Below are 25,922 nucleotides of genomic sequence, written 5' to 3' on the forward strand. Positions count from 1 at the left end.
GAAAGGGAGGAGGGGGGTGACACGTTTCTTGCTTTTTTGGAGAAATAAGTGCATTGCCAGCATGTGTATCTCCTTAAATATCAATAAAGGCAGAAAAGCATACATTTGTTTGTGTAATATCACAAATACAAACAAGGCAGGCGTGAAACCGACCAGCAGCCTTTCCTTCCGAGGCGAGAACTCCTTTACAGCCATATTGTGCTTCGTTGCAAAGGGGGAGAGGAGCATATGTAATTTTTTTGCTGACCAATTGGTTGATAGGGGGAGGTTTTCGAGGCGGAGCTTGGAAAAAGCAAAAAACAATGTAGGGGTCTTACCGCTGCGTGTGCGGGTGCAAAAAAGCGTGTTTTTTTAATTGGGAAAGAGCAAACTAAAAGGCAAAGTGAGGACTATCAGATGACAAACCGAATATGGAAACTGTGGATTATCCCGCTCCGTTTGAATAAGCCCTTAGAGCCTCACTACATGTTATATTACAACATGATTAGCAGTCACATTGAGGATTTAAAAATAAAATAAATACCAGGTGTGGGGGGCATTATCCTCATTATCTATGTGGCACATAGAACAGGGAGGTTCAAGACTTCCCTCCCCAGCCATGATATTGGTGAAAATCACCCCAGTCCTCCCCTCCCCCCTCACACCCACCCACTTCATTTTTTGGGGGGGGGGAATCTCCCATTTCTCCTATATAATATAACATGCTTCACTACATGTTATATTACAACATGATTAGCAGTCACATTGAGGATTTAAAAATAAAATAAATACCAGGTGTGGGGGGCATTATCCTCATTATCTATGTGGCACATAGAACAGGGAGGTTCAAGACTTCCCTCCCCAGCCATGATATTGGTGAAAATCACCCCAGTCCTCCCCTCCCCCCTCACACCCACCCACTTCATTTTTTTGGGGGGGGGGAATCTCCCATTTCTCCTAATGCTAATTGCTATGGCAGTGGCATTTTCATTTTTTAATCAAAATTGACATGATTGCTAATCATAATGCTAAGTTACAGCAGACCATGCTTGTACTGGAAGCAGGAAGCATAATGTTATCTGAATGGTTGCATAGAGGGAAGTAGTTCAGGAGAACACCAGCACAAAACTGAAATTTAGGCAGATGTAATTTTGAAGACAATTGTAAGAGTTACACAGTTTTTTGTAAAGTACATTTCTATACTCCTGTTTCATCATTTTATAAAGTTTGCAACAGCAACTATTTCAGCTTTAAACACTTCTGTGATGACCCTTAATGAGAGGGAGAGAGGATGGATGGATGGGGATGGCTTTGTGCTACAGCCCCGCCCATTTTTGGCTTTGGCTCCATAATAATAATAATAATAAATAATCTACCGCCAAGACCAATTGGGGGAGGCAGGAAGACCATTTGGACCAGGCTTCAAGCTCAAAGAGGGGCCAAATTTAGACACTTGTTAATTCTTTGACATTTCATAAGTTTTGCAATTTGTTTTTCAGCTTAGATATGGAAATTTAATAGAGATGTGATTTGCTCAATAAGAGATGTGATTATTCCATGACATACTGGGACGTGCATTTATTTTTGGCCAGCAATGGATGCTGTGAGTCTGACAACTTGTTGATACAGATGATAGGATTATTTATTCCGTATGTGTACTGAGTGCTGATTCCAGTTTTAATGTGAGGAGATTGAGTGTAGAACAATAATGCTGTGGTGAATGTAAGATGTACTCTTTACGCAAACAATTTTATTTAGAACAAACCGGAACATACATTAGGCATGAGAAAAGCCCACCAGAAATCTGTCTCTTCAACTGCCTCAGGGCCAAGGCTCCTCAGGTTTATGTTTTTGTTTTGTTTTGTTTGTAAAACCTGGACTGGAACACTTCTAGGCCCTGACTGGATTCCTTTAACATTGCAGTAATTACTATCTGTTGGTGCTACAGCCAGTTTGCTTCTGCTTTTTAATTGGCATTTCGGTGAAAGAATAGCAGTGATTGCATGTATCATATGGCTGACTGGCAATGAAGAGTTTGTGTTTCAGGCTGAAGTTATTGTTATGGAATCATCTTATTAAATATAAACATATACATTAGGGATGGGTGAGAATTTTGATTCAGTTCACATTTCAAGCAGAATTTATCAAATTCGCAATTTCCGAAACAATATGAGAACCGAAACACAGGCTTCCTTTGAAATTCACATTTATTAGACTTTTGGGATGCACTTCGCCAACTAAACAACATTAACAAAAATGCATACTTTACAGGAAAGTGTGCATAAAAATGAATACATGCGTGAAAATAGCATGCAAAAAGGCACGAAATGATGAAAAATGGCTTGCAAAAATGTATACCTTTGTCAAAACCCTACAAAAATGTGTTTATTTTGAGAAATTCACACTAAAATGGTGGAGAATTTTCATGAGGATTTTAAAAAAATAAATAAATCGCAGATTGCTGCAGAAATGTAGAGAACTGAATTTAACATTGGAAAAATAAGAAACTGAGAGAACCGACAGATCTTTCCATCTACAATACATATAAATATACAAATATATATAAACATTTCTCATGCATGCTCATGCCATTTATTTGTGAAGCTCAAAATTCTTAATCATGTTTCCCCCTGCTGAATTAAGCCCCTTAGGTTGTTTTGTGCTTTGATTGGGTAGAATATTGCCTGCACATTTTCCTTCTCAGTAAGCCAACTGAGAAGAGCCTTGTCTTTACATTTTTTAAAAAAAACCAGCCCACCAGAACACCTGAAAGCCTAACTCAAAATTCCTCCTCTCTGCCACAGACTCATTGTATAGTATTGGGTATGTTACTCTGGTACACTTTCAATCAACTAGCCATGGCTTACAGCAGAAATGAACCATTAGTCCAGTAGCACTTGAAAGGCTAGCAAATGCATTATTGCAAAAGCTTTCCTGAATTCCCAAAAATGATGCATCTGGTGAAGTGGACTTTAGCCTAAGACAGCTTATGTCATAAGACATTTGTCAGGCTTGAAGGTGCTAGCACGGTTCTTTTTTGTCGTTTTGCTAAAATTGCAGTCTAATTTACTTTACAAGGTTGTTGTGAGGCTAAAAAGACTATAAAACACTTTGGCAAACTTAAAATGCTATTACAAGAAGGAGGATGATGCAACGGATGGTTCAGATGAAAACTTAGTGTGCAGAGCATGGATTTTTTTTCAGGCATTTACATAGCGCTTTTCAGATGGACCTCATAAAGCAGTTTACATAAGATTATTATGTAATTTTATATGTATAAGTGCTGTCTATGGTCATACTACCCTGAACACGCCCGATCTCGTCTGACCTTGGAAGGTAAGCAGGGTCAGGCCTGGTTAGTACTTGGATGGGAGACTGCCCAGGAGTACCAGGTGCCGTAGGCTAGAGGAAGGCAATGGTGAACCACCTCTGAATACCTCTTACCATGAAAATCCTATGGATATATACAAAAAAAAGATTCATAGGATTGCCATAAGTCGTAATCGACTTGAAGGCATATAACAACAACATATGTATAAGTATTGATTATTATTTTTTTTAAAGTTACAGAAAAATAGAAAAGACGGCTTTTTTGTTTAAGAAGAAACTGTTACTGCTTCTTCTCACTCCCCTCAGGGCAAGTGCAGATCTCCTCTACGGTGACGGGGGGGGGGAGGGAGGAGCCACTATGGGAGCTGCATGGTGACAATTCCTCAAGCGTCTTTCCTTTCCTCTCTCTCCCCTCAGGACAAGATGGTTCAGGAAGATGCTCCTGTGGGATCGTACTCTGGATTATACTCTGCCTGCACACCCCACCCAGGCAAGCCTGTTCCAGCAGACAGCCACACATTGAGAGACAGTTACTGGCCCAAGGTCACACAGTGAGTTTCATGTTAACCTTAGTCTCCCAGGTCCTAGCTCACTTCACCTCATTCCATATGCTGGAAACAAGCTGCAGAAGTTAATAAACTGAGGGAGGGGATTATTTATTTCCCACCTTTCCTCCAAGGAGCTCAAAGTGGTGTACATGGTTCTCCCCTTCCCATTTTACAACCCTGTGAGGCAGGTTAGGGTGAGTGAGACAGTGACTGGCCCAAAGTCACCCAATGTGCTTCATGGCTGAGTAGCATCTCCCAGGTCCAACACTCTAACCATGACACCACGCTGGCTTTTCTTTTCCCATAGGTCTGGAAATGTATGGGGTCCCTTGTAAACAATCTTGTGTGGCACCTTTAAGACTAATCAATTCAGGCGGCAATCCTGTATTTACTTATCAGGGAGCAATCCCCATGGAATTCAGTGGGGTTTCCCTCTGAGTAACGTACAGTTATTGTGGCATGAACCCACATTAGAAATTGTGACTCCTGAACCAAGATAAGACACTGTGTTGTTGTTATGTGCCTTTGTCAATTACAACTTATGGCAACCCTATGAATCAGCGACCTCCAGTAGCATCTGTTATAAACCACCGTGTTCAGATCTTGTAAGTTCAGGTCTGTGGCTTCCTTTATGGAATCAATCCATCTCTTGTCTGGTCTTCCTCTTTTTCTACTCCCTTCTGTTTTTCCCAGCATTATTGTCTTTTCTAGTGAATCAGGTCTTCTCATTGTGTGTCCAAAGTAGGATAACCTCAGTTTCATCATTTTAGCTTTACTGTACAACTTTCACATCCATACATAGAGATTGGGAATTCCATGGTCTGAATGATCCTGACTTTAGTGTTCAGTGATACATCTTTGCATTTGAGGACCTTTTCCAGTATTCTCATAGCTGCCCTCCCAAATCCTAGCCTACTTCTAATTTCTTGACTATTGTCTGCATTTTGGTTAATGACTGTGCCAAGGTATTGATAATCCATGACAAGTTCAATATCCTCGTTGTCAACTTTAAAGTTACATAAATCTTCTGTTGTCATTACTTTAGTCTTCTTGATGTTCAGCTGTAGTCCTGTTTTTGTGCTTTCGTCTTTAATTTTCATCAGCATTCGTTTCAGATCATTACTGGTTTCTGCTAGTAGTACAGTATCGTCTGCATATCTTAAATTATTGATATTTCTCCCTCCAATTTTCACACCTCCCTCATCTTGGTCCAATCCCACTTTCCGTATTTTATGTTCTGCATATAGATTAAACAAGTAGGGTGATAAAATACACCCCTGACTCACACCCTTTCCGATGGGGAACTAATCGGTTTCTCCATATTCTCTCCTTACAGTAGCCTCTCGTCCAGAGTATAGGTTGCACATCAGGACAATCAGATGCTGTGGCATCCCCATTTCTTTTAAAGCATTCCATAGTTTTTAGAGTGTTGGACTACGACCTGGGAGACCAGGGTTCAAATCCCCACACAGCCATGAAGCTCACTGGGTGACCTTGGGCCAGTCACTGCCTCTCGGCCTCAGAGGGAGGCAATGGGAAACCCCCTCTGAATACTGCTTACCATGAACACCCTATTCGTTCTAGCAGGGTTCTAACGGTGTTTCTCTCTCCTTCTGCTTTTGCTTTCCTTCTCTCTTTAACCATTTTAAGAGTTTTGTCAGTCGTCCTTTAAGGTCTTTCTCTCTTTTTAACTAGAGGTATTTTCTTTTTGCATTCTTCCCTGATGATGTCTCTGACTTCATAGTTCTTCTGGTTCTCTGTCAACTACGTCTAAAGCCTCAAATCTGTTCCTTATTTGATCTTTATATGCTTCTGGGATGTTATTTAAATTGTATTTTGGCATTATGATTGCTTTGTTCTTCTTCTTTAGCTTTACTCTGATTTTCGATATGACCAGTTCATGATCTGTACCACAGTCTGCTCCTGGTCTTGTTTTCACAGAAAGTATGGAACTTTTCCATCTTCTGCTACCAATTATATAATCAATTTGATTCTTATATTGACCATTTGGTGATGTCCACGTGTACAGTCATTTTTTCGGTTGCTCAAAAAATGTGTTTGCGAGAAACAAATTATTGGCTTCACAGAATTCAGTAAGTCTTTCTCCTGCTTCATTTCTGTCTCCTAAGCCCCATTTCCCCACAATTCCTAGTTCTTCTTTGTTCCCTACTTTTGCATTCCAGTTCCCCATATCAGCACATCTTGTTTTGGTGTGTGATCAATTTCTTCCTGTACTTCTGCTTAAAATCTCTCCAATTCCTCTTCTTCTGCATTTGCCGTTGGAGCGTAGACTTGGATGATGGTTATGTTAACAGGTTTCCCGTTAAATCTCATTGATATAACTCGCTCAGACCTTGTGTTATAGCTCTTAATTGTTTTTGCTGCATCGCTTCTCACCATTAAAGCAACCCCGTTTCTTCTTCATTTCTCATTTGCTGCATAACGCCACTTATAAGACACTTAGGTGCTCAGTATTACAAAAACTGCAATGTTTACGTGTCCATATTTGTTTTCCAAGGAGGAAGATACAGAGAGAACCTGAACAAGTGGAGGGCACAGCTTTTCTCTCAGCAGAAAAGCGACTGTGACACGAGGGACCCCTTTGGAACCACACTTTTCAGTTTAGTTAAATGCTAAGTATTTGTAAAACTGAAATGAAGTGTCCACAGTATATTTGCATGGGAGGAGGAGGAGGAGAGAACCAGAACTTGGCTATGCCCCTATGATCTCTCATTGGCCATGCCATTTCCAGTGGGCGCCAGTCATCACTGATGGCTAGGGGCCTCAAAAGTTAGAAGTGGCCTGGAGATCTCTGGGCCTCTGAGAGTGCCTGTCTACCACTGGCATCTGGCCCCTGACACATTAACCCTGAAGGAATGCAGCCTTTGGGGAAAATGTTCCACGCCCCTAGTATAATTTACCTAGCAGCAAATCTTTTGAACATAATAGAAGTTACTTCTGAGTAAAAACAAGCATAGGATTGCCCTGTAAATTTTTAATTTAAAAAAAATTAAGTGCCCTGCTCTGCCTAATAATAGGGCTGGCCCTGTTGCAGCTGCACTGATTGGCCAGAATACTGGAAGGAGGAGCAAATTTCCTGCTTCTTGATAAACTGGGCAGGATGCAGCCTGCACATTTTCCCTTATATCTCTCTCTGTAAAAGGGCTAGAGGCTTGATTTTCTTAAAGAAAAGAAAGAAAGCAGAACATTCAAGGAAGAGGCCTGGACTATCCTTGGGCAGGCTTCTCTCCTGAATGGCTGTATAGGGCCTGGGCTGCATTCACCCCCATCCCACTAAGTCCTTTAATATTTCTGTCCTTCATTGTTAGTAGGCAGATGGCAGGAGGAAATCAAAGCTAACCATTTCTATAAGAAGCTGCAATACAGGTTAATTGGTTAGGAAGCTGTGGCAATGAGCCATTTCTGCATTACTTAGATCAGCATGGAAAGATTCACAAGAACACAATGTGTCCTTTTTTTTCTGGTGTGCACAGTTTAAAAGATCTGTCTAAGACTCCAGTTTAGGCAAGCACTCTGGTTGTTTTGCTAAGCTTTGCCACTTCCGTTTTCCTGCAAAGATCCCGCTCTGTTCTATAATGCCCATTTAGTGACAACTTCTGATATCTGAGCCCCTGTCATGGTCTTTTTTCAGAACATGTCAGTCAGAACTCCAGAGACAAGTTGTGGACTTTTCCCACTTACCTTTCACTCAAAAATCCTGACACTGTTTTGCTCAGTCTTTTCCCCTGTGTTCATCTTTAACCATGAATTTCTCTAATCCTCTTTTAAAGCCATCCAAGTTAATGGCCATCACTGCCTCCTGTCGGAACAAATTCCGTAGTTTAACTATATACTGTGTGAAGTAGTCCTTTTTTTCTGTCCTGAATCCTCCAACGTTCAGATTCATTAGATATCCACAAGTTCCAGTGTTGTAAGGGGGGACGACTTCTCTCTATCCGGTTTCTCCATGCCATGCATAATTTTATACACCATTATCATGTCTCCTCTTACTCACCTTTTGTCTAAACTAAAAAGAGTGCACTTTTAATAGAAATACCAAGGCTGAAAGCAGCAGAGATTGATCTGGAAGAAGCCAATTAGATGTTTTGACATTCATAGCTGAATGGAACTTCGTAGGATGTCTCCCAACCCTGTCACTAAGCCTAAAATTATGATGATTTGTGTGTCTGTGGCTTCATGTGAGAGGAGCTTTTCAAAGCTGAAACTTATAAAGAACTATATGCGATCTACCATGGAACAGTCAAGGCTTTCCGATCTTGCAATATTATCAATTGAAAGTGAGCTGGCGAAAGGCATTGATTTTGATGAAGTGATTCACAAGTTCGCAGCTTTGAAGGCCAGGAAAGGAAACTTCTGATTTAGTCGAGATGTTCACTAAGTGCTGAAATGCTTGTGTATTTGTTCCTGTTTATTTTTTTGGTATTTTCATTTATGAGTATATTTCCATATGCATTTGTCTACAACATCTACATTATTTGGGCCGTTATTGATTATGCAAACCTAATCCATTAATGTATCTCATGTAACGGTAAAGTTTAATGTTAAAATGAACATAATTTTGATGTAGTTCTTAAATGTTTTTACTTCGAATTCTATTGTTTTCTTACCAAATTTTCACTTTAACCACATGAAACTATGTATAAATGTAAATACATTTAGGCTGTGCATATGATATTATACAGCCACGAGAGTGGCTATATACTATAGCCAGCATGGATTTTTCACATTCCACAATGTTAAACGGAAAATACCCCCCATGCCATTCTGATGCTTCCCATAAGCTCATTTCAGAACAAAACCTTACAAAACTTATAGTTCTGAACTCAGAAACGCTTGCTTAACAACCCTGTCAATTTTCATGGCGATACACAAAACAGTCAGAGAGAATCAACAGTTCAAAGTCTAAAAAGAGAGAGAGAAACCTCAGAGCCCTTTTGGACTTTTTTCTCTGAGAGTTCTCATAATCTGTTGAAATTCATTAAAAATCAGCCATGTTCACAGAGTACCTGTAATCCTAATACTGACCTTGCCCCATACTCTCACCTTCATCTACTGCAGTTTAAAAGTTAAAAAAATGCCTGGTCTATTTTTAATTAATTTAAGAAATTTTGGCTGGAAGCCTGTTATAACGCGGGGCATGCTCAGTAAGGACCAACTGTCAGAGTTCTAAAAGCCTCACAGCTGCTGGGCTTGGCTAATCAGAGGGCCACACCCACACCAGACTGGATTTCACTTGAGACAGTCGTGGCTTCCCTCAAAGAATCCTGGGAAGTGTAGTTTGTGAAGGGTGCTGAGAGGAGACTCCCATTCCCCTGAGAGAATGGTTAACAGTCAGCCACTCTGATTGAAGGTCTGTGCTTCACCTTCTTTCTGAGAAACACCACTACCTTTGATTTGGCCTGGTTAATTACTAGCAGATCTTTTTGGCAATAATTCTCAAGCACCCTCAGCAAGCGACGCAGGCCAACACTTGTTAGAGATAAAAGTACTGCATCGTCAGCGTACAAGAGAACTGACAGAGGTTTGTTCGCCAGAGTGGGATGATGGGAAAAGACCAACGTCAAACTGCTAACCAGGGAGTTGATATAGAAATTAAACAGGGTGGGAGCCAAAATACATCCCTGTTTAACTCCCTTGAAAGTAGGAATAGGCTTAGACAGACTGCCAGAGGTGTTACATCTTATGCGCAGTTGAGTGTTTTCATGAAAACGCCGAATAAGTAATAACAAACGTCTGTCGATGTTTGTGGCCTCAAATTTTCCCCACAACCTGTCTCTCGGAATAAGATCAAAAGCTGATTTAAAGTCGATGCAGGCGGCGTAGAGGGCTCCTCTCGGTTTGGTTGAATATTTTTCGACTAGATGCTGGAGAACCAGTCCATGGTCAATAGTAGAATGCTCCACCCTAAACCCTGCTTGTTCCTCTGCCAGAATATTTTCATGCTCAAGCCAGCTTTGTAATTTTTCCAATAGGTGGCTGGCATATAATTTACTGACGATGCTTAACAAACTATTAGGTCGATAATTGGCGGGATCAGATCCAGAACCTTTTTTGTAAATTGGGATAATAGTTGCTAAGCCCCAATTATCAGGGATGCTAGCAGTGCGATCGATGCACATAAATAAAGCTGCTAGGACTGGTGCCCACCACTCAGCATTTGATTTATAAACTTCAGAGGGGATGTCAGCTCTGCACTGAGACAGCAGTGCCAGTGGGGGCTGGAAATTCCTGGGTATCTACCAGGGCGGGAAAGTCCTTAGCTGGCAGTCTGGTCGTAAATCTGCCAGGCTAACGAGGATGAAGCATGATAAGGACAAGGCCCTTTCCAAGCCTATGTGCAAAGCCAGAAGTCCAGAAGCGAGGTCAGTAGAGGTCCGGGTTCAATTGCGAAGGGGTCAGTCCAAGTCAAGGTTCAGGGGATAGGAAGGCACACAGTGCTCACTCCTGACGTTGTAGTCACGGACAAGCTGAAGCCAAGGTTTGTCTTTTAAGGAGCAGGTTTGTCAGCAGGTGTGAGCCATCAGCGTTTTGGCCTTAAGTGGACAGGCCTGCCCCTCTTCTGCCTGACCTTCTGCTGTCTACGTTCTGCAGGTGAGGGGGGAGTCTCCTGTTCACTGGCTGCGTCTGGCTGAAGGGCTTCAGCTGTGTCTGGGGTGCTCTGCAGCTGAGGGGGAGAAGGAGCTGGGTTCTCAGGAGTTTCCTCCGTTTCTCCTTCTGGGTCTGCTGCTTCTTTGTCTGCTGCTTCTGGGTCTGCCACTGTTACTCCCTAGTCATCCTCGTCTGATGAGTCCTCCGACGGGGCCATGACAGGGGATATTATCGGGCCCCGGAGGCTTAGCCGGCTTCAACTTTGCAATTAATGTAATGACTTCCTTAGTTGAGACCGGGGGCCATCCAGGAAGATCCTTTATAGGAATTTCAGCAGAATGAGAACGAGTTTGGCCGCTAGCATAAATGTTATAAAAATGCAGCTCCCAGGAGAACATGGGAATATAATAATCCGGATTGGTAGAGGTTTTAGGCCAGCCCCTAGCCACCAGCCTCCAGAAGGTGGCTGAGTCCTTAGAGACATTGGTATCCGATCTTCCCAGGAGGAGTAAGGCAGCTTGTGATGTTCCTGCTTATATTGTAAATATGGTAAGTGCTGTTTATATAGAAGACATATGGTAAGTGGAGTGAAAGAGGAGGGGGGAGTACATGAGCAGTAGAATGCTGGATGATTGGCTGGGCGTTTGAATGGCTGGGAGTATAAATGGAAGAATGACAGTTGAATCTGGGTGGTGTTTGAGAGGTTGAGAGAGAAGTTGGAGATTTGAGGTTTGGTGGTGTTGAGAGTGAGTCGGAGTTTTGAGGCAATTAGTAAGAAGTCAAGTACCTAACAGAATATAGATGAAACCATACGCTTGTGAAACATTCCTTCAGTAATCTTGTTATTTCTAATTCTTAATAAATACTTCCTTGGTTAAACATAAGCCTGATTCCTTCAGCTGGGAACACATACCAGGGGGAATAGCAAGGTAACCAAGGCTGAACAGTTGTATCGAATGGTGGCAGCGGCGGATCGGAGGAAAGTGTATCCAGTCCCACAGAGAAACCCAGGGCTGTAAACTTCAGAGACAAGAGGCTGCAGGGGTGTGTGTGTGTGAATTACCTATACCCATAGACACAAGGTATCGAGATAGCCTGGCAGAGACTGAGGCACAGTCTAAAGGCTATAAGAGATACAGAGTGTGGGGTAGTGAGGCCTAGCAGGGGGATTTGTTGAAATCTGTGCTAGAGCTGTAAAGGATAAGAAGAAAACCTGACGTTCCTGTCTGCTGGTAGCCACAAGTGAGAGCTTCACAGGTGGTGCTGGGGAAGGACGTCACACAGCTCATATATCAGAAGATTAAAAACACAAGATATGTGGATATGACTCATTAACAAATACTGTGAGGTTTTCTGTTCTCCCATCACCACCACCATAATGCCCTGCAACAGAAAAATAAATTAATTTTGTCGCCGCCATCCCCCCCCCATATTTCACCAAATGAAATGCTTCTCCTTTGCCTGCATTTAAAGATGGATGCATCCAGTGACACACTGATACTAGCAAGTGCAGGGGGAGAGGGCAGGAAAGAATCACATTTAACCCACAGCACCATATTATTGCAGTTGGAGTGAGAGATTCCTGGCAATGGAGGTGTGCCCAGGTTGAGTAGACATCCATACCTTGCCCTCCTCACAGCTAAGGGCACAATTGCAGCCTAAGCGTTGGTCTAGTGGTAAAAGTGAACTCTGCCTTGCTTTGGCAGTATTCTAGCCTGATCTGTAAGATTGTGCATATAAGCAGGAATTTTTGACCACTCACAGTGGCAAACTAAAAGTATTGTGCCACCCTAGAAGTAGTCATGAGAATCAGCTTCTAGTGCAGGAAGAAAGAGCCTTAGCAGAGTACAAATAAAATATCAGTTTATGGCCAGGATGGATAACACCAGAATTTAAAAGTTTTAAATTATATATATATATTGTGTGTGTGTGTGTGTATGGATATGTATAGATTCCCTTTACAAATAAGCTGGTTGAATTATACAGCCACAAAAGTGGCTGTATACTATAGCCAGTATGGATTTTTCACATTCCGCAATGTTAAATTGAAAATACCCCCCATGCCATTCTGATGCTTCCCATAAGCTCATTTCAAAACAAAACCTTACAAAATGTATAGTCCTGAACTCAGAAATGCTTGCTTAACAACCCTCTCAATTTTCATGGTGATACAGAAAACAGTCAGAGAGAATTCAAAGTCTAAAAAGAGAGAGAGAAAAAAACAGAGCCCTTTTGGACTTTTTCCCTGAGAGTTCTCATAATCTGTTGAAATTCATTAATAATCAGCCATGTTCACAGAGTACCTGTAATCCTAATACTGACATTGCCCCATACTCTCACCTTCATCTTCTGCAGTTTAAAAGTTAAAAAAAATGCCTGGCTGATTTTTAATTAATTTAAGAAATTTTGGCTGGAAGCCAATGATAAGGGCGGGCATGCTCAGTAAGAACCAACTGTCAGTGTTCTAAAAGCCTCACAGCTGCTGGGCTTGGCTAATCAGGGGGCCACACCCACACCAGACTTTGATTTCACTTGAGACACTCATGGCTTCCCTCAGAGAATCCTGGGAAGTGTAGTTTGTGAAGAGTGCTCAGAGGAGACTGCTATTCCACCGACAGAGTTTCAGTGGCCAGACTGGTTTACCAGATTCTTCCAAGCTACACAGGAAGTGGATTGGACTGTGAAAGACCAACCCAAATGGTGTTTGCATTTTGACCAATTTGTAGGGCAGTGCAATATCTCAGAGAGGAGTTCAGGTCTCCTGCTCCCCTGGTGCATTCACTATAGCTGCCCAATTTCCCTGCTTTTTAAAGTTTGATAGACTATAGGTACGTGGGCTATAGGTACGTTCTTAAACCGCAAGGTTTTTTGCCTATTAGTGAATATAATATTGTTGTAATACAAACAAGCATGTTAACAATTATATTCATAATAAAAGTCCATATTTCTCTGTCCAACACACTGAATTAAAGCCTGTTTTTCTGTGAAAGAATGAACCAACAGCAATAAATGTGACGTGTGATGCCAAACATCCATCAGACACTCTGCAACTGCTTTAAAGTGGGGGGAAAGTCCAGAGAGCCAATCACTGAACATTATGTCCCTCCATGGAGTCTTGAAAAAAATTGGTTTGGGAGCCAAATCAAGCCCCCAGCTTGGACATTACCCCACCCTCTGCTTGAAGGCATCTGCAAGGACTCCACTGTTGATTAGAGCAAAGAGGTTCGTGTGTATGTTTAACCTTTACCTCTGCCATTTTCCTCAGCCTTACTTCTCCTTTTTCCCAGAGCTGCTGTTAGACATGCAGTTGACTAGGGATGGAAAGAACTGTCCGTGTTGCTTCTCTGTTTCTCATTTTTCTAGTCTTCAATTCAGTTCACCACATTTCTGTAGCAATTCATATATTTCCTGAGCAAACAGGTACACTAATTAGTTGCAATAATAATTAAACCATATCTATTTCCAACTCTGTAGAGCTTTTGTATGACACAGAAGCATAGACCAAAAATTCTGGTCATTCAACCTGCATAACGTCTGCATTGCAGAATTTATATATGCCTAGAGGAGCAATTGTGAAATTCAGCATATCTGTTTGACCCTCTAAAACGCATGTAAGACAGAACAGGCAGTATCACTTGTTTGAAGCCGAAGTGCCCAGCACTTCCCAGAAGCAAAGTGCTTTTCTGTGACATGGAAGAAAAATGCCGACTTCTTTGTGGAGTGACCATACACATGCAAGCTTCATTTGGATTGGCAGACAACTGAGGGGACTTAAGCAAGCTACCCTTTATTAGCCTCAGTCCCCCATTTGCAATCTGGAGATAATAATAACAGTGATCTACATTACAGGGATGCTGTAAGGATTACTAATGTATGTGAAGTGCATTGAACACTCTACAGCACTATTTAAATGCTTAGCATTACCAACAATATAGTAGTGGGTCCAATGAAAGAATAACCCTAAACTGTCTTGTATCTCTTGTTTCTTGGGATCCATCACTAAAATATGTACATACCAGCCTACTCTGCATGCTTTGTACACAGAATGTTTAGAATCCGATAGCTGCTGCTCTGCTCCTGTTCACCAACCCCTCCCCAGAATTTGTCTTCTGCTGTCCCCCCACTGCTTAAACTTTATTGTGTTCAGTCATGACATCATGCAAACCTGGAGCCTCCCAGGCGCCTTACTTCATGCCACATTGCAGCCTCTGCTCTGTCCAAAAGGGAAAGAAAAATATTCCATGCTGGGAAAACAGCTCTGAGGTTTTGCTGGAGAAAGCACTTGGAGGCAAACATTTGTGCAATTTGCTTGCTAAGGAGGAATTGGATCACAGGCCTCAGTGCAAACATGGAAAACCACAGAGATCAGGGAGCTGCTCTGTCACCACCACTCCATGAGCTATAGTCTCTCAGCTCTAGCAAATCCCCATAATAACCCCACCATCTCTGCCCAGTGGTAAATAAACAGGCTTTGGGCCAGGGCTGGAGGCCAAAAGGGCATGACCCACCTTTCCCAGACAGGAGAGAGTTCACTCTAACTCAAGAACTTCACCAATGGATTACAATAGCCCCAAACACAGATTCAAGTCTCTTCCGCCAAAATGTTCAGTAGGCCCAATTCTTGTCTTAAAAGGTTTGCTCTCAGTTATCTTAAATCATATCATATGAATCATTTTGCCCCAGCCTACTGGATTCCCAAGTTGGCATCTGTGGCTAGGAGCTACTATGATAGCTGTGCCTGTTCCTAGTGAAGGCAGACAGAGCCCTTATGACATGTGCCTTAATTACCTCTAGGCAGGGGGTTGGACTTGATGGCCTTATAGGCCCCTTCCAACTCTACTTTTCTATGATTCTATGAATGCATTCTACATGGGCTGCTTATGAAAAGGGTGTGGAAACAAAATGCAGCTGCATGTGATTTCTTTGTTACTCCAGGTCCACAGTTTCAAAGGTCAGTTTGCAGAGCAGACTAGCACTCTTAAAAACCCTAAACAGTACTTAAAGGACTGTCTCCTACAGACTGGTAAGTGACATTGGACATTGGTAAGTGCTGGCCCAGGGGGCACAACCTCCAGATTTTTTGCACTGAGCCTAGGATCACTTGCCCCCTTTCCCCTTTTTAGAACTTGAAAGGTGGGCTTATAGGGCAGCTGGACTGTGCTGCAAAGTGTAGTGCCAGTGAGACCTCAGCCACCCACCATCTTAATTTGCATATAGTGTACTGAGCCCAGAAAATCCCATTGTTGGGCTAAATGCTGGATTATAGACCAGAATGATAAACTGATGTTTCAGCAATACAGTAGTACAAGATATTCTCCTGATCACTGGAGAATTTCTCTCCAGTTTTTGGAATGTAATAAGCATCAGAGGCTGGAGAAGGTTGCACCTCCAACTGAGGAAAGTGTGCAGGGACACCAGACAAAGAATTTGCATTCTCAACATCCATCTGAGTTTGTCAGGAATCGCAGGTAAATGTCACCAAATGAATTTTTAGAATACAGTATGGAATGAAGAGAATTTTTAGCTGACTGTACCTAGAATAGGGATGCAGCCTTGAGTAGGTGGCACAAGTTGACTTCAGCTACCCTCATATAGACTGGCTACACATGTGTTCCAGTCAGAACAAAGAAATAACATTTCTAGATACCCTAAATGACTGTGCCCTAGAATAGTTGGCTGTGGGGGCGATGGCCCTAGACTTAATCTTAAGTGGCACCCAGGACGTGGTGAGAGATGTAAAGGTTGTTGAACTGATTGGGAGCAGTGACCATAGTGCTATTAAATTAAACATACATGTATAAATGACCAGTTGCCAAGAAAATCCAACAAAATCACGTTTGACTTCAAAGTGTGGGGATTGGTAAATAGGAAGTTGAAAAGCAAACTGAAGAGGGGCAGATCACTCCAAAATGCTTGGGAGTTGTTTAAAAACAGTATTACAAGCACAACTGGAGTGGATACTGCAGATCAGATAAGGTATCAGGGTCAAGAGGATGCCAGTGGTGTTAATGAGCAGTCAAAGACGCTATTAGAGGCAAGAAGGCTTTCTTCAAAAAATGGAAGTCTTGTCCAAATGAAGAGATCAGAAAGGAACACAAACTTTGGCAAAATAAATGCAATCAGACAATAAGGGATGCTAAAAAGAATTTGAGGAGCGCATTGCTAAAAACACAAAGACCAAGAACAAAAAAATATTTAAATACATTAGTAGCAGGAGATCGTCTATGGAGGCAGCTGGACCCTTGGATAACAAGGGAGTCAAAGGTACGTTAAGGTAGATAAGGAGATTGCAAAGAAGCTGGATTCATTTTTCACATCTGTCTTCACAGCAGAAGATATAGAGCAGATCCCTGTGTTTGAATTAACTTTTGCAGGAAAGCAGTCTAAGGAAGTGACACAGATAGTGGTGACAAGAGACAAAGTTCTAGACCTGACAAAAGAAAAACTGACAAATCTCTGGGTCTAGATGGCATTCACTTGAGAGTTCTCAAAGAACTCAAATGTGAAATTGCTGATCTCCTAACAAAAAAATGTAAGTCCTTATTATTATTATTAATAATAATAATTTTATTTATACCCCGCCATTTTTCCAAATTGGAACTCACGGCGGCTTCCAGATAAAAAACAGATACAATTAAAACCTACCAAAGTTAAAAGCATATAATACATAAATAAATAAATATAGACAGATATTAAAAAATGAACTCTTAATTTAAAATAGCATTTCTGATAATTAAAAACTATACTCATAAAATCAGAATAATTAAAAAATAAGCAAGAACAATATAACCTCCTTTTGGGCCTATCCTTAGCCGCCTTCGGAATCAAAGGCTTGCTGAAATAAGAAAGTTTTTACCTGTCGACGAAAGGACTGCAGGGAAGAGGCCATTCTTATCTCCTTAGGGAGGAAATTCCAAAGCCTAGGGGCAGCCACCGAGAAGGCCCTATCTCGTATCCTCACTAGTTGTACTTGTGCGGATGAAGGTATTGAAAGAAGGGCCTCTCCTGAGGATCTCAGGGCCTGGCAGGCACATAGAGGGCGATGCGGTCTGACAAATAGCCTGGACCCAAGACGTGTAGGACTTTATAGGTCAGCACCAGCACTTTGAATTGTGTCCGGAAACAAACTGGCAGCCAGTGGAGTTTTTTAACAGGGGAGTTGTATGGTCCCTGTAATCAGCCCCAGTTAACATTCTGGCTGCAGTACGTTGTACCAGCTGAAGTTTCCGAATAGTCTTCAGAGGCAGCCCCACATAGAGCGCGTTACAGTAATCTAAACGGGATATGACTAAGGCATGTGTCACTGTGGCCAGATCGGACGGGTCAAGGAACGGGCGCAGTTGGCGCACTAATCTCAAATGTGCAAAAGCCCTCCTGGCCACTGCAGAAACCTGGGAATCCAAATTTAAGGCTGAGTCCAGGAGGACACCCAAACTGCGAACCTGTGTCTTCAGGGGGAGTATAACCCCATCCAGCACAGGCTGTATCCCTATTCCCTGATCTGCCTTACGACTGACCAGGAGCACCTCTGTCTTGTCTGGATTAAGCCTCAATTTGTTCACCCTCATCCAATCCACCACTGACGTCAGACACTGGTTTAAAACCAAGATAACTTCCTTGGAAGAAGGTGGAAAGGAGAAATAGAGTTGGGTGTCATCAGCATACTGGTGGCATCGAACTCCAAACGCCCAAACAACCTGTCCCAGCAGTTTCATGTAGATGTTAAATAACATAGGGGACAAGACTGAACCCTGAGGGACTCCACAGGCAAACGGCCAAGGAGTCAAACAGGAGTTCCGCAATACCACCTTCTGGGTTCGCCCCTCCAGGAATGACCGGAGCCACTGCAAAACAGTGCCCCCAAGTCCCATCCCAGCTAGGCGGTCCAGGAGGATACCATGGTCGATGGTATCGAAAGCCGCTGAGAGGTCCAGCAGAACCAACAGGGACACACTCCCCCTGTCCAGTTCTCTGCGTAGGTCGTCCACCAAGGCGACCAAAGCCGTCTCCATCCCATACCCAGGCCTGAAACCAGTTTGAAATGGATCTAGATACTCCGTTTCATCCAGAAATCTCTGAAGCTGGGAGGCCACCACACGGTCTATTACCTTACCCAAGAATGGAATATTGGACACTGGCCGGTAGTTATCCATGTTTAAGGGGTCCAGGAACGTTTTTTTCAATAAAGGTCTCACAACTGCCTCCTTTAGGCACCTTGGAATTCTGCCTTGTTGTAAGGAGGCGTTGACCACTCCTTTCACCCACTCAGCCAGTCCCTCTCTGGCCTTTTTTATAAGCCAGGAAAGGCAAGGGTCCAGCAGACATGTGGTGGCTCTCACCTCTCCAAGGATCCTGTCCACATCCTCAGGCTGCACAAATTGAAAAGGATCCATCAATATTGGACAGGCAGGTGCCAAAGTTACATCCCCTGAGACTGTATCAATCCTAGTGTCTAAGTCGGAGCGAATCTGAGCGACTTTACCCGCAAAATGTCATGCAAACTAACACTATATTAGAAGCTCAACTGGAGTGCATACCGCAGATCAGAAAAGGTACCGCCAGGGCCAAGAAGATGCCAGCATGGTTAACGAGCAAAGTCAAGGAAGCTCTTAGAGGCAAAAAGTCTTCCTTCAAAAAATGGAAGTCTTGTCCAAATGAAGAAAATAAAAAAGAACACAAACTCTGGCAAAAGAAATGCAAGAAGACAATAAGGGATGCTAAAAAAGAATTTGAGGAGCACATCGCTAAGAACATAAAAACCAACAACAAAAAATTCTATAAATACATTCAAAGCAGGAGACCATCTAGGGAGACAATTGGACCCTTGGATGATAAGGGAGTCAAAGGTGTACTAAAGAACGATAAGGAGATTGCAGAGAAGCTAAATGAATTCTTTGCATCTGTCTTCACAGTGGAAGATATAGGGCAGATCCCTGAACCTGAACTAACATTTGCAGGAAGGGATTCTGAGGAACTGAGACAAATAGTGGTAACGAGAGAGGAAGTTCTAAGCTTAATGGACAATATAAAAACTGACAAATCACCGGGCCCGGATGGCATCCACCCGAGAGTTCTCAAAGAACTCAAATGTGAAATTGCTGATCTGCTAACTAAAATATGTAACTTGTCCCTCGGGTCCTCCTCCATGCCTGAGGACTGGAAAGTGGCAAATGTAACGCCAATCTTCAAAAAGGGATCCAGGGGGGATCCTGGAAATTACAGGCCAGTTAGCTTAACTTCTGTCCCTGGAAAACTGGTAGAAAGTATTATTAAAGCTAGATTAACTAAGCACATAGAAGAACAAGCCTTGCTGAAGCAGAGCCAGCATGGCTTCTGCAAGGGAAAGTCCTGTCTCAGTAACCTATTAGAATTCTTTGAGAGTGTCAACAAGCATATAAATAGAGGTGATCCAGTGGACATAGTGTACTTAGACTTTCAAAAAGCGTTTGACAAGGTACCTCACCAAAGGCTTCTGAGGAAGCTTAGCAGTCATGGAATAAGAGGAGAGGTCCTCTTGTGGATAAGAAATTGGTTAAGAAGCAGAAAGCAGAGAGTAGAAATAAACGGACAGTTCTCCCAATGGAGGGCTGTAGAAAGTGGAGTCCCTCAAGGATCGGTATTGGGACCTGTACTTTTCAACTTGTTCATTAATGACCTAGAATTAGGAGTGAGCAGTGAAGTGGCCAAGTTTGCTGATGACACTAAATTGTTCAGGGTTGTTAAAACAAAAAGGGATTGAGAAGAGCTCCAAAAAGTCCTCTCCAAACTGAGTGAATGGGCAGAAAAATGGCAAATGCAATTCAATATAAACAAGTGTAAAATTATGCATATTGGAGCAAAAAATCTTAATTTCACATATACGCTCATGGGGTCTGAACTGGCGGTGACCGACCAGGAGAGAGACCTCGGGGTTGTAGTGGACAGCACGATGAAAATGTCGACCCATTGTGCGGCAGCTGTGAAAAAGGCAAATTCCATGCTAGCGATAATTAGGAAAGGTATTGAAAATAAAACAGCCGATATCATAATGCCATTGTATAAATCTATAGTGCCGCCGCATTTGGAATACTGTGTACAGTTCTGGTCGCCTCATCTCAAAAAGGATATTATAGAGTTGGAAAAGGTTCAGAAGAGGGCAACCAGAATGATCAAGGGGATGGAGCGACTCCCTTACGAGGAAAGGTTGCAGCATTTGGGGGTTTTTAGTTTAGAGAAAAGGCGGGTCAGAGGAGACATGATAGAAGTGTATAAAATTATGCATGGCATTGAGAAAGTGGATAGAGAAAAGTTCTTCTCCCTCTCTCATAATACTAGAACTCGTGGACATTCAAAGAAGCTGAATGTTGGAAGATTCAGGACAGACAAAAGGAAGTACTTCTTTACTCAGCGCATAGTTAAACTATGGAATTTGCTCCCACAAGATGCAGTAATGGCCACCAGCTTGGACGGCTTTAAAAGAAGATTAGACAAATTCATGGAGGACAGGGCTATCAATGGCTACTAGCCATGATGGCTGTGCTCTGCCACCCTAGTCAGAGGCAGCATGCTTCTGAAAACCAGTTGCCGGAAGCCTCAGGAGGGGAGAGTGTTCTTGCACTCGGGTCCTGCTTGCGGGCTTCCCCCAGGCACCTGGTTGGCCACTGTGAGAACAGGACGCTGGACTAGATGGACCACTGGCCTGATCCAGCAGGCTCTTCTTATGTTCTAAACTCTTGACAGCGGGTTGTTGAGTAGTGTATATTATCCTCTTGGTGGTCTGAATGTAAAAGACCCCTAACCACTCAAAACAGCTCCGCTGAACGACTCCCCACAGATGCAATGGCAGCAGAGAAAAAAGATTTCTTTGCTGTCCGTACTGCCACGGAGTAGGCCTTCAAATAGGCTGTAGCCCGTGTTCGGTCATACTTGCTCCGAGTCTTCCGCCAGCGTCGCTCTAGTCTCTGTCTTATTTGCTTCATCACCGCCAGCTCCTTGGTGATCCAAGGGGCAGGTTTGGCTCCACTACGTGAGAGGAGACGCTCAGGAGTGATCGTGTCCACCGCCCTGGCCATTTTCTCATTCCAGAGGTCAACCAGGGCTTGTCCCTCAGATTTGCCTCCAGACCTGAGGACTGGAAAATAGCCAATGTAACATCAGTGTTTAAAAAGAGATCTAGGGGGGATCCTGGAAATTACAGGCCATTTAGCTTAATATCTGTTCCAGGCTACCCATCTGAAATGTGACAAGATTAATCCCCTCTATAGGGGCTACCATGTCCCCAAATTTCATGAGTATGAATACTGGCATGACTGAGCACTGAAAATCTTTTTTAAAATATTTGTTTGGAAAAAGCAAACTTTAAAGGTGACTAGCATGAAAACCCCTGGAGCTACCCACCTGCAATTTGGCAGGCTTGCTCCCCTCAATAGGGGCTACCATGTTTCTGACTCTCATGTCCCTTTGTCAAGAAACAAGAAAGTTATGCCCATTTTCATTTTAAAATGTCTCATAGTTTAAAGGTGGCTAGCATGAAAACCCCTGGATCTATCCACCTGAAATTTGCAGGGTTAATCTCCTCTATAGGAACTACCATGTCCCCAAATATCATGTCAGTATGGAAAAAAGAAAGGAAGATGTAGCCATATTTATTTTGCAATACAAGTGAATGGGATTTCCAGAGATTTGTGATATTTGGAGCTGGATTGGGTTGGAAGGGGTCCAAATCTGCCCAGACCAGATTGGACCCAATCCAGATTTACAAATTTGAGCCACAGATCAGTTCAGGGAATCCATGTACAGCCCTATTAGCACACAGGAGGACTCAGGAGATCATATCCAGGTTTGAACCCAAGTCCCATATTCAATCAGAGAGAGTAATACACAAGCCAATAGCACCATTTATCTAATCTTCTAGCTCTTTCAATTCTCAAAATGACCTTCATCCCATCCCCCCACCCATAATCAATTTCCAAGGCCTGCTAGTTAGTATCCAGGAAGAACTTGCTATCTATCTCTCATATCCACCCACTTTCTACTGCTGCTGCTGTTGTTGCTTCATCATAATACCAAAATATTTCTGGACACAACAAAGTTTTAAAAATGACACAGGTTCTGCCCTTAGGATTATCATTTAAAATACACTACACAAAAGATATGGAGAAGGAAGAGGAAAACAAATAAATTCAGTGACCAAAATGTTCCAGTTATATAATGACCATGTTGAATGGCCGCTGAGGAGCCTTCTGGGAGTGGAGCCAGTAAATGGCAGCTGATCCTGGATGAGCTAATGAGGTGGGCTATGCTTTCCTCCTCTTCTTCAGCTGCAGCCAGGTGGAATGGCTCCCAATAAGGGACAATTCAGGGGGAAGAGGAGCCAAATGACACTTGGTCCCAGCCAAGCTGATGGAATGGGCTGCGCTGTCTGTCGCCTCTCTTTCATGCAACCCAGCTCATGGTTTATTGCACCAGAAGTATACAGGGAGGTTGTGAGCTGTTAGAGGGCTTATCCCTTTACCTATGCTGGTATGGAAGTGGCCGGAACATGGATAAGATGCAGACCCCAAGTCCTAGTGTTTAATCTTTTATTGAGCCTTGTATTATATAAGCAAAAAGCTTAAACAAACATGGCAAAAGTTAGATGAGTGGATGGACATGATTGGTAAACTGAACTCTTGTGATGTGTAAACCCATGGGCAGAGAAATCCAAACCTCAGTCCTAACCACAGGCTGGATGCCCTCTAGAGACTCTGCTAATGGGGCTTCTATTGCGGTGGAGATTCTTGCTATGCCCACCAAAAGTGCAGGTGGACAGAAGCTTTCACTGCAGCAGTGTTTCTGGGTGGAGAGGGGGGTGGAGTTGGGGCCACCCGGGATCTGCTGGATCCTAAACTGGCCCAGCTACCACCAGTGATGGGTCCAATCTGGACTTGTCTGCTGCGCCAATCTGGAGCTGGTGAACTCCCCTCCCCCCTGAGATAAAACCACCCCTACCTTCCACTGTGCCAGGCCTCAGCTGCAGGGCTTTAGATGCGGTGGTGGCTCCACCACGCTATTCAGCCTGTTATTCCAGGCTGGGAGTTAGGTTTTCTCCCTAATATGTTATAGCAAATGGAAAAATATAGCGTAGCAAAGTTAGGAACATAGGAAGCTGCCTTATACTGAGTTGGTCTCATTCATCCATCCTGTTCAGTATTGTCTACACTGCCTAGCAGCGGCTCTCCAGTGTTGCAGACAGGAGGAATTCCCACCCCTACCTGGAAGTGCCAGAAACTGCACCTGGGACCTCCCGCATGCAAGGCAGATGCCCTCCCACTGATTAATAGCCCTTCTCCAAATTGCAACTAATGACGATCCAACCCAAATCCTACTCCTACTAGGAGAAAGGGAGGGATAGAAATCTAATAAATAAATAAAATCAAGCATCTTCAGTTCCTGCTGATTTTAAAGAATCACTCAAGCACATTCTCTTCTACTATACATTTCTGAAGATCCTGCTTATTTCAGTGGTGCTAGGAGAATTTCCCAGTAAGTGTATTCTTAAATCTTTTAAATATGATTTCAGTCTGAGAAAGTCAGACACAGCCATAGTGATAAAAAGTATTAAGCAGATAAACCACATCCTGTAATTACACAGTAACAGCTTGAAAGACCTTGTTTGTTATCAAGACCCCTAATATCATTTAATAATAGGTTTAGAAACAGAATGATTGTTTTATCCTAAAATTCTTGGTGTCCTTTGCCCAATTTTCTGTTTTGTCCACACTGCTGCTAAATATGTTTTTAAAAATCTGCTGTTGTGAAGATTTACTTCTCCAGCAGTGGAAATATCCTTGACAATGGGTGATATCCAATGTTAGTCATACTCAGAGTAGATCTATTAAAATAAAGAAACCTAAGCAACTTAAGTCCATTGAATTCAAAGGGTCTGTTCTGAGTATAATGTAGCTGGATACCACCCCATAGTTTTAAGAAAGAAGTGCTGGGATCCAGTATTATTAGTATATAATCTCAAATAACTTTCCTTTAGTGAGATGGAGGAGCATTTTTATAAATATATTGCTAATCTTTGTACTCTCAGTTTTTGAAAATGATCTTAAAATGCCAGTAACTTCTCTCTTCCATAGAGGACATTTTTCCATTCCTATATTTTTTTGCTTCTCCATAAAGCGGGGTGGGGATTGGTGATCCTTTAAAAGTTTTCCAAATGGCAGGATTCTTAATTCTACTTTGCCCTTTGTTTGGCATGAAGTACACTATATCATTGCTGTTTAAAATAAGAGTGCATAATGAATAAATGTCTGTTAACACATCAGGTCTTGGAAGATAAAACCTTTGGTTGATGTGACTTGACAGATTTCCTTTCATGACCATCAACAGTCTGTCATTTGCACTGAATTTTCATTCTAGACGGTGTAATTTAATGAAGTATGAAACCCTGATTGGAGCCCATGGGAATGTCCTTTTGAAAAGCTAAATTGTGTAACCATTACTCAGTCAACAAACCAGGCATTTACATAGCAGGTTTTAGAGGCAGATATTGAACACCAAACACCAAAGTAGCTAGAGTTAGTGGAGAATCACATAGTGCAAAGGGTAGGGTAGGCAGTCAAGAGCCGCAGGGTCTCACTATCATAAGTCCTATCCCTCCTCAAAATTTGTCTTTTCCATGGAGTACTTTTGGGGGGAAATCCTCTTTGCCCCAACACAAAGCCATGAAAATCTGGAACATGTCAGTTCACCAGGTATTCTCTTTTCTTTGATTTATATGACTCTGTAAAGCACCATCTACACTACTGGCTTCTTTCTTGCAACAACAACAACAACAAGAAGGACAATACAAATAGCTTAGGAGGGACAAAAGGGAGAGAAACAAAGGAAGTGGAAGAGAGGGGTTATCGTCCTCTGAGCAATTTCAGCTATATTATTTGGAATTATTATTACAGTTTGGCTCAAAAAACTTTGAAGTATTATTATTTAGAAGTAAATTCATTAGAAACCATTAGCATTTGCTTCCAGGTAAATATGTTGAGAAATGATCTTATTTTATGTAATGGAGGGACTGGGTAGACATCTGGTTATTGTGGTGATGTTCCTCTGGCGGAATATTATTTTGCGTGAATTATTATTCCCTTCACTAACTCCCCGAAATGTATACTTTAGTGTGCATCTCTTTACTGTGCATTTGATTTCACATGTGAATAATGACAATCCCAGACTCTGGGATTCAGCAAATGTACGTTAGCAGCCACCTAGAGCAGCTTTGTCAGCTTTCAGTATATGGCCCTGAAACGGGGAAATACAAATCTACTTTTCAGCTCTCTCAACATTAATCTGGGATTGTCAGAATCCACAGGTAAATGTTAAGGCTTGCCAAATTTCAGACAATCACTGTAACATACATGCAATGGAAGAAAATACAACCAATATCATTCATCTGTCACAGAGTATATTTTTATCATGTGCACAACCCCCAAGTGA

The 25,922-nt window shown here is 42.5% G+C and overlaps 1 protein-coding gene and 1 pseudogene across 3 annotated transcripts in view; one reads left to right on the forward strand and one right to left on the reverse strand.

Annotated features, from left to right (window-relative positions):
- PRRX1 (paired related homeobox 1) overlaps positions 1 to 25,922 on the reverse strand; it is a 120,036-nt gene that overhangs the window by 66,877 nt on the left and 27,237 nt on the right. The gene's annotated exons all lie outside the window — the stretch shown is intronic.
- Positions 3,265 to 3,383, forward strand: LOC133375697 (5S ribosomal RNA; annotated as a pseudogene).

The sequence above is a fragment of the Rhineura floridana genome, chromosome 1 (genome assembly GCF_030035675.1).
Source record: "Rhineura floridana isolate rRhiFlo1 chromosome 1, rRhiFlo1.hap2, whole genome shotgun sequence".
Lineage (NCBI taxonomy): Eukaryota > Metazoa > Chordata > Lepidosauria > Squamata > Rhineuridae > Rhineura > Rhineura floridana.